Source organism: Neolamprologus multifasciatus, chromosome 14 (assembly GCF_963576455.1).
Source record: "Neolamprologus multifasciatus chromosome 14, fNeoMul1.2, whole genome shotgun sequence".
Classification (NCBI taxonomy): domain Eukaryota; kingdom Metazoa; phylum Chordata; class Actinopteri; order Cichliformes; family Cichlidae; genus Neolamprologus; species Neolamprologus multifasciatus.
In genome coordinates this window covers 21,215,925-21,224,309 of record NC_140452.1, presented here as the reverse complement: position 1 = coordinate 21,224,309, position 8,385 = coordinate 21,215,925, and the positions used below count along the sequence as shown (strand labels likewise).

Below are 8,385 nucleotides of genomic sequence, written 5' to 3'. Positions count from 1 at the left end.
GACAGACCAGGCTGCACCCACCAGTAAATGGTGGAGGCTCACAAGGACATATTCAACACACAGGTTTCTGGCTTTCTGAACAACTCTGCACGAGGGTTTCTCCGACGAGGGCAGGGCAGTGAGGCACAGCCCCCCGTCCCCCGGTGACCCTGCTAGCCCACCTTCTTAGGGAAACCCTCTGCAGAGGAACCGAGAGAGCCAGGAACTTGTGTACGTCCACTCAGGCATCATTCATACTTGCTCTGTAGGCAGTTCCTGTCAGAAGGAGGAGGCACAGCAGGAGCGTCGGGGGCGGAAGACGGTGCCTCAGTGCCTCTCTCCTTCTGACATTGTAAAAAAAAAAAAAAAATTATAATTATTTATATGTCTGTAATGTCCTGAAGAGCTTGCTAACCACTTTTTCCTCTCTCTCTGTTTGTTTCTCGTCTGTTCTTGTGTGTGTTTGTGTGTATTGTTTTGTCTCTTTCAGACAGCTGCTGGTCCTCACCTCTGCAGTGCTGCCGTCTCCTGTATCCCTGCATGGTTCTAAGCTACATTTTCTTTCTTGTTTCTGTTGTTCTTGTAGTTTTTGACCTCAGATAAGGTTTAAGTGTCTGTGTTGTGCAGCTGGTCTGGTCTGTCTCTAGACAGGCCAGGCTGCACCCACCGGTAAATGGTGGAGGCTCACAAGGACATATTCAACACACAGGTTTCTGGCTTTCTGAACAACTCTGCATGAGGGTTTCTCCGATGAGGGCAGGGCAGTGAGGCACAGCCCCCCGTCCCCCGGTGACCCTGCTAGCCCACCTTCTTAGGGAAACCCTCTGCAGAGGAACCGAGAGAGCCAGGAACTTGTGTACGTCCACTCAGGCATCATTCATACTTGCTCTGTAGGCAGTTCCTGTCAGAAGGAGGAGGCACAGCAGGAGCGTCGGGGGCGGAAGACGGTGCCTCAGTGCCTCTCTCCTTCTGACATTGTAAAAAAAAAAAAAAAATTATAATTATTTATATGTCTGTAATGTCCTGAAGAGCTTGCTAACCACTTTTTCCTCTCTCTCTGTTTGTTTCTCGTCTGTTGTTGTGTGTGTTTGTGTGTATTGTTTTGTCTCTTTCAGACAGCTGCTGGTCCTCACCTCTGCAGTGCTGCCGTCTCCTGTATCCCTGCATGGTTCTAAGCTACATTTTCTTTCTTGTTTCTGTTGTTCTTGTAGTTTTTGACCTCAGATAAGGTTTAAGTGTCTGTGTTGTGCAGCTGGTCTGGTCTGTCTCTAGACAGGCCAGGCTGCAGCCACCAGTAAATGGTGGAGGCTCACAAGGACATATTCAACACACAGGTTTCTGGCTTTCTGAACAACTCTGCACGAGGGTTTCTCCGTTGAGGGCAGGGCAGTGAGGCACAGCTCCCCGTCCCCCGGTGACCCTGCTATGCCCACCTTCTTAGGGAAACCCTCTGCAGAGGAACCAAGAGAGCCAGGAACTTGTGTACGTCCACTCAGGCATCATTCATACTTGCTCTGTAGGCAGTTCCTGTCAGAAGGAGGAGGCACAGCAGGAGCGTCGGGGGGCGGAAGACGGTGCCTCAGTGCCTCTCTCCTTCTGACATTGTAAAACAAAACAAAAAAAATTATAATTATTTATATGTCTGTAATGTCCTGAAGAGCTTGCTAACCACTTTTTCCTCTCTCTCTGTTTGTTTCTCGTCTGTTCTTGTGTGTGTTTGTGTATATTGTTTTGTCTCTTTCAGACAGCTGCTGGTCCTCACCTCTTCAGTGCTGCCGTCTCCTGTATCCCTGCATGGTTCTAAGCTACATTTTCTTTCTTGTTTCTGTTGTTCTTGTAGTTTTTGACCTCAGATAAGGTTTAAGTGTCTGTGTTGTGCAGCTGGTCTGGTCTGTCTCTAGACAGGCCAGGCTGCACCCACCGGTAAATGGTGGAGGCTCACAAGGACATATTCAACACACAGGTTTCTGGCTTTCTGAACAACTCTGCATGAGGGTTTCTCCGATGAGGGCAGGGCAGTGAGGCACAGCCCCCCGTCCCCCGGTGACCCTGCTAGCCCACCTTCTTAGGGAAACCCTCTGCAGAGGAACCGAGAGAGCCAGGAACTTGTGTACGTCCACTCAGGCATCATTCATACTTGCTCTGTAGGCAGTTCCTGTCAGAAGGAGGAGGCACAGCAGGAGCGTCGGGGGTGGAAGACGGTGCCTCAGTGCCTCTCTCCTTCTGACATTGTAAAAAAAAAAAAAAAAATTATAATTATTTATATGTCTGTAATGTCCTGAAGAGCTTGCTAACCACTTTTTCCTCTCTCTCTGTTTGTTTCTCGTCTGTTGTTGTGTGTGTTTGTGTATATTGTTTTGTCTCTTTCAGACAGCTGCTGGTCCTCACCTCTTCAGTGCTGCCGTCTCCTGTATCCCTGCATGGTTCTAAGCTACATTTTCTTTCTTGTTTCTGTTGTTCTTGTAGTTTTTGACCTCAGATAAGGTTTAAGTGTCTGTGTTGTGCAACTGGTCTGGTCTGTCTTTAGACAGGCCAGGCTGCACCCACCAGTAAATGGTGAAGGCTCACAAGGACATACTCAACACAAAAGTTTCTGGCTTTCTGAACAACTCTGCACGAGGGTTTCTCCGACGAGGGCAGGGCAATGAGGCACAGCCCCCCGTCCCCCGGTGACCCTGCTATGCCCACCTTCTTAGGGAAACCCTCTGCAGAGGAACCAAGAGAGCCAGGAACTTGTGTACGTCCACTCAGGCATCATTCATACTTGCTCTGTAGGCAGTTCCTGTCAGAAGGAGGAGGCACAGCAGGAGCGTCGGGGGGCGGAAGACGGTGCCTCAGTGCCTCTCTCCTTCTGACATTGTAAAACAAAAAAAAAAATTAGAATTATTTATATGTCTGTAATGTCCTGAAGAGCTTGCTAACCACTTTTTCCTCTCTCTCTGTTTGTTTCTCGTCTTTTGTTGTGTGTGTTTGTGTGTATTGTTTTGTCTCTTTCAGACAGCTGCTGGTCCTCACCTCTGCAGTGCTGCCGTCTCCTGTATCCCTGCATGGTTCTAAGCTACATTTTCTTTCTTGTTTCTGTTGTTCTTGTAGTTTTTGACCTCAGATAAGGTTTAAGTGTCTGTGTTGTGCAGCTGGTCTGGTCTGTCTCTAGACAGGCCAGGCTGCAGCCACCAGTAAATGGTGGAGGCTCACAAGGACATATTCAACACACAGGTTTCTGGCTTTCTGAACAACTCTGCATGAGGGTTTCTCCGATGAGGGCAGGGCAGTGAGGCACAGCCCCCCGTCCCCCGGTGACCCTGCTAGCCCACCTTCTTAGGGAAACCCTCTGCAGAGGAACCGAGAGAGCCAGGAACTTGTGTACGTCCACTCAGGCATCATTCATACTTGCTCTGTAGGCAGTTCCTGTCAGAAGGAGGAGGCACAGCAGGAGCGTCGGGGGCGGAAGACGGTGCCTCAGTGCCTCTCTCCTTCTGACATTGTAAAAAAAAAAAAAAAATTATAATTATTTATATGTCTGTAATGTCCTGAAGAGCTTGCTAACCACTTTTTCCTCTCTCTCTGTTTGTTTCTCGTCTGTTGTTGTGTGTGTTTGTGTATATTGTTTTGTCTCTTTCAGACAGCTGCTGGTCCTCACCTCTTCAGTGCTGCCGTCTCCTGTATCCCTGCATGGTTCTAAGCTACATTTTCTTTCTTGTTTCTGTTGTTCTTGTAGTTTTTGACCTCAGATAAGGTTTAAGTGTCTGTGTTGTGCAACTGGTCTGGTCTGTCTTTAGACAGGCCAGGCTGCACCCACCAGTAAATGGTGAAGGCTCACAAGGACATACTCAACACAAAAGTTTCTGGCTTTCTGAACAACTCTGCACGAGGGTTTCTCCGACGAGGGCAGGGCAATGAGGCACAGCCCCCCGTCCCCCGGTGACCCTGCTATGCCCACCTTCTTAGGGAAACCCTCTGCAGAGGAACCAAGAGAGCCAGGAACTTGTGTACGTCCACTCAGGCATCATTCATACTTGCTCTGTAGGCAGTTCCTGTCAGAAGGAGGAGGCACAGCAGGAGCGTCGGGGGGCGGAAGACGGTGCCTCAGTGCCTCTCTCCTTCTGACATTGTAAAACAAAAAAAAAAATTAGAATTATTTATATGTCTGTAATGTCCTGAAGAGCTTGCTAACCACTTTTTCCTCTCTCTCTGTTTGTTTCTCGTCTTTTGTTGTGTGTGTTTGTGTGTATTGTTTTGTCTCTTTCAGACAGCTGCTGGTCCTCACCTCTGCAGTGCTGCCGTCTCCTGTATCCCTGCATGGTTCTAAGCTACATTTTCTTTCTTGTTTCTGTTGTTCTTGTAGTTTTTGACCTCAGATAAGGTTTAAGTGTCTGTGTTGTGCAGCTGGTCTGGTCTGTCTCTAGACAGGCCAGGCTGCAGCCACCAGTAAATGGTGGAGGCTCACAAGGACATATTCAACACACAGGTTTCTGGCTTTCTGAACAACTCTGCATGAGGGTTTCTCCGATGAGGGCAGGGCAGTGAGGCACAGCTCCCCGTCCCCCGGTGACCCTGCTATGCCCACCTTCTTAGGGAAACCCTCTGCAGAGGAACCAAGAGAGCCAGGAACTTGTGTACGTCCACTCAGGCATCATTCATACTTGCTCTGTAGGCAGTTCCTGTCAGAAGGAGGAGGCACAGCAGGAGCGTCGGGGGGCGGAAGACGGTGCCTCAGTGCCTTTCTCCTTCTGACATTGTAAAACAAAAAAAACATTTATAATTATTTATATGTAGGTAATGTCCTGAAGAGCTTGCTAACCACTTTTTCCTCTCTCTCTGTTTGTTTCTCGTCTGTTGTTGTGTGTGTGTTTGTGTGTATAGTTTTGTCTCTTTCGGACAGCTGCTGGTCCTCACCTCTGCAGTGCTGCCGTCTCCTGTATCCCTGCATGGTTCTAAGCTACATTTTCTTTCTTGTTTCTGTTGTTCTTGTAGTTTTTGACCTCAGATAAGGTTTAAGTGTCTCAGTGCCTCTCTCCTTCTGACATTGTAAAAAAAACCCATTTCTAATAATTTATATGTAGGTAATGTCCTGAAGAGCTTGCTAACCACTTTTTCCTCTAGGAAACACCTTTCCGCGTAGGAAAAGGTGTTTTGTTCCCTTTACAGGAGGTCTCGGCGACCACAGGGGGTGAGGATCCTGGAGGCCCGAGACATAACGCAGCCACAAGAGAGGGACCCAGAAAAAGGACAGACCAGTGGAGATTGACAAGAGTAAGGGGTGTCTCACCGGTGTCAGTGAGTCCAGTGGTGAGGGAGGAGTGCTGATTGAGCTCAGCTCGCACTCTCATTCTCTCCAGCCTCTGACCAACTTTAGGCTCACTGATACATTTGGTGTGCCCACCTTCTTAGGGAAACCCTCTGCAGAGGAACCGAGAGAGCCAGGAACTTGTTAGGTTTTGGCCTCAACATCATATTTATACAAAACTAAATTTTCAGTGACCATTTGAACCCCACTCGGTCGCGACAGATGGCCACCCCTTTCTGAGCCTGGTTCTGTCAGAGGTTTCTTCCTGTTAAAAGGAAGTTTTTCCTCCCCGCCGTCGCCAAGTGCTTGCTCATAGGAAATTTTGGGGCTTTGTTAAAACAACCACTGATAAGTTCAGTGGTATCAAATTTAGGACTCAGCAATTATGTAAATGGATGGTTCGTCATCAAGTTAGGAATCATTCATGTAAAACATATTCGCGAGTCATATTTAGTTGTGTATAAATATGAATTCTGGGACACTAAGGTCAAACAAAGAGTAATTTGTACAATTGGGGGAAAAAATTAATAAAAAAAAATTGGAAGAAATAGATGTGTCATTGTTTCATGTAGATTTCAAGTAGCACACCATTTGATGTCATCATATTTTTGTTGCATTTGCAGTGCCTGTGTTATATTCTTATGATTTTTTTCATTTGAGGAGTATATCTTTCTGCCTTGCTTCATATATTTACTGTTTCTTGGCTAGCTTTAGTCATGCTAACATCAACACAGGTAGAAACAGATACACATCCGAGAATCAAATGGAAAATGAAAAAAATCTAAATATAATTAAGTTTCAGATTACTAAAGCTATCAATGGATCCACCGTCCCCATAGTGAAAACACATTTATATTATGTTCAAGTCAGTTGTTATCCAATTTTAAAACTATAACATTCAATAATGTCTATTTTTAGTTTATTTTGTCAATACATTTTTTTTTAGGATTTTCAGAAAAACGAACATTATACATAGTTTGTACTTACTAATTTCACTAAGTAACATTTTATTTGTATAGCACTTTTCAACATAAAAATCACAACGTGCTTTACTGAGAAACTAAAACATAAAAACCACAATTAACCACAAGCAAGTTTTAAAAGATGAGTTTTTAGCTGTTTTTTTTTTTAAAGAGATCAGTGAGTCCCAGCAAGCCCTGATCACATGATCTCAAGGACCTGCTGGCGATGTATGGATATTAAAGATCTCTGATATATGTTGGTGCCTGTTCATCCAGAGCCTTTAATGTTAAAGTCATATTCTTAAAGCAGACTCTGAATTTAATGGGGAGCCAGTGCAGCTGGATCAACAGGTGTGTGACATGAGAGTACTTGGAAGACAAGGTCAGAAGCCTTGCAGGAGCATTCTGAACACCCTGCAGACGTTCCCAGGAGGCATTACATAAACAAGTGAACAAAGAATTACAATAGTCCAAACGAGATGAAGGAAATGCGTGCATGACAATTTTGAGTTCTGAGCACAATGGATGGACACACAATGGACACAATGGATTCAGCTTAGCAATGTTTCTTAAAATATAATAACAGGAGCAAACAAGAGATTTAACATGAACGTCCAAAGTCAGAGCTGAGTCAAAGTATACTCCAAGATCCCTAGTAGAGGATTTGGCAAATGTAGCAAGAGGACCTACATTTTCCATAACCTTGGGCACAAATTTATCGGAAGCACAAAGAAGGACTTTGGTTTTCTCCTCATTAACTTGAAGAAAGTTATCAGCCATCCAACCTCTAATGGACTCTATGCGCCTATGCAAAGTAGTTTGGAAACATCTTGGGGCTTAAAGGAGATATGCAACTGAATATTATCTGTATAGTAGTGATAAGAAATGTCCTTAAGAGTGCTCAGAAGGTGCTGAAGAGGAAGCAATTACAACAACAACAATAAACGTCCCAAACAGGACCTTGTGGAACACCTGGCTGTAGCTCAGGCAGGTAGAGCAGGTCATCTACTGATCGGAAGGTTGGTGGTTCAATTCATGGCTTTCCGCTAGTCTACATGCCAAATATCCTTGGGCAAGATACTAACCTTTTACATTACATTACATTGGTGCATTCATGAATGCACTAACAGCTTAGAAAAAAGTGCTTGTGTGAATGGGTGAGATTGAGTGAATGAATTAGTTGTATAAAGCACTTTGAGTGCTCAGAGAAGAAAAGCATAACCAAGTGAATCATGCACAAAACAGAGATTTGAATGGAAAACTGTTCTTGAAGTACACAGATAGAGAGAGGGTTGTGCAGGAAGTGCGATTTTTATTGTGGTGGAAGCAAAACAGCAAAAGTAAGAAGGAATTTGTGATGGTATTTATTAAATGTGAAGTGTAGTGTTGATCTTCTTTTGCTGCTTGTTCAGTCAGTTTTGGTTGAAGAGTGACAAAACCTGCAGCTTCAGAATCTGTGAGATGTTGGCTTTCAGCCACAGCGGCATGTTGGGTGAGAAAGTCGACAACTCACAGATTTTGATGCGTCGGGGCCGCACTTTGTGTTTACATCTTTGTGTGGAATCTGTTTGCCTGCTCTCATTTGCTGTTTTAGCTGTTTGGTGGTTGTTGAAATAGCTTTAACCTGAGATTCTGGCGATTCTTACAAAATACATATTTATTCAAAAATCGATTCAGGATTGAATGAATCAATATCGCATCATTTAAGCTATAATCGATTTGAACTGGAAAATCTTTTTTTTTAACCCACTCCTATGAAATATTCACACCAGGCCATCTGACAACAACAGCAATGCCACATTCATTCATTATTCTTCCTCGGTTTGGTTTCAGCAGGCTGTCTTGAGGATGTTTGCATGTCTAAGTGCTTTGAGTTGATGCAAAAGGATGATTAGATTTGTGGATTACTGCAATGAATAGTGGAACAGATGTACCTAATAAAGTGGTTGCTAATTACATGTAGCATGACTTTGCTGGTCTATACATCATGCTTTGTTCTCAGATTGCCTGACTGTATAAAGTTTTCAAAAAAAAAATATCTACTCTACATTAGGCCTGTGTAACCAAGGTAACATCTGACCCCACTTCCGGAAATCCATATATTGTGGCGGGAATGAACTCTGTATAAGTTAGAAATACAGTTAGAAATGACTGAAA

The 8,385-nt window shown here is 44.6% G+C and overlaps 1 long non-coding RNA gene across 2 annotated transcripts; it reads left to right on the top strand.

Annotated features, from left to right (window-relative positions):
* Positions 1-3,506: 3,506 nt before the first annotated feature.
* LOC146504016 (uncharacterized) lies at positions 3,507-6,392 on the top strand. Of its 2 annotated transcripts, none has more exons than XR_014877835.1 (2): positions 3,507-3,576; positions 4,843-6,392. It is a non-coding gene; the product is annotated as an uncharacterized LOC146504016 (long non-coding RNA). The 2 variants fall into 2 exon arrangements; XR_014877836.1 differs by lacking the exon at positions 3,507-3,576 and adding an exon at positions 4,134-4,203.
* The last annotated feature ends 1,993 nt before the right edge of the window (positions 6,393-8,385 follow it).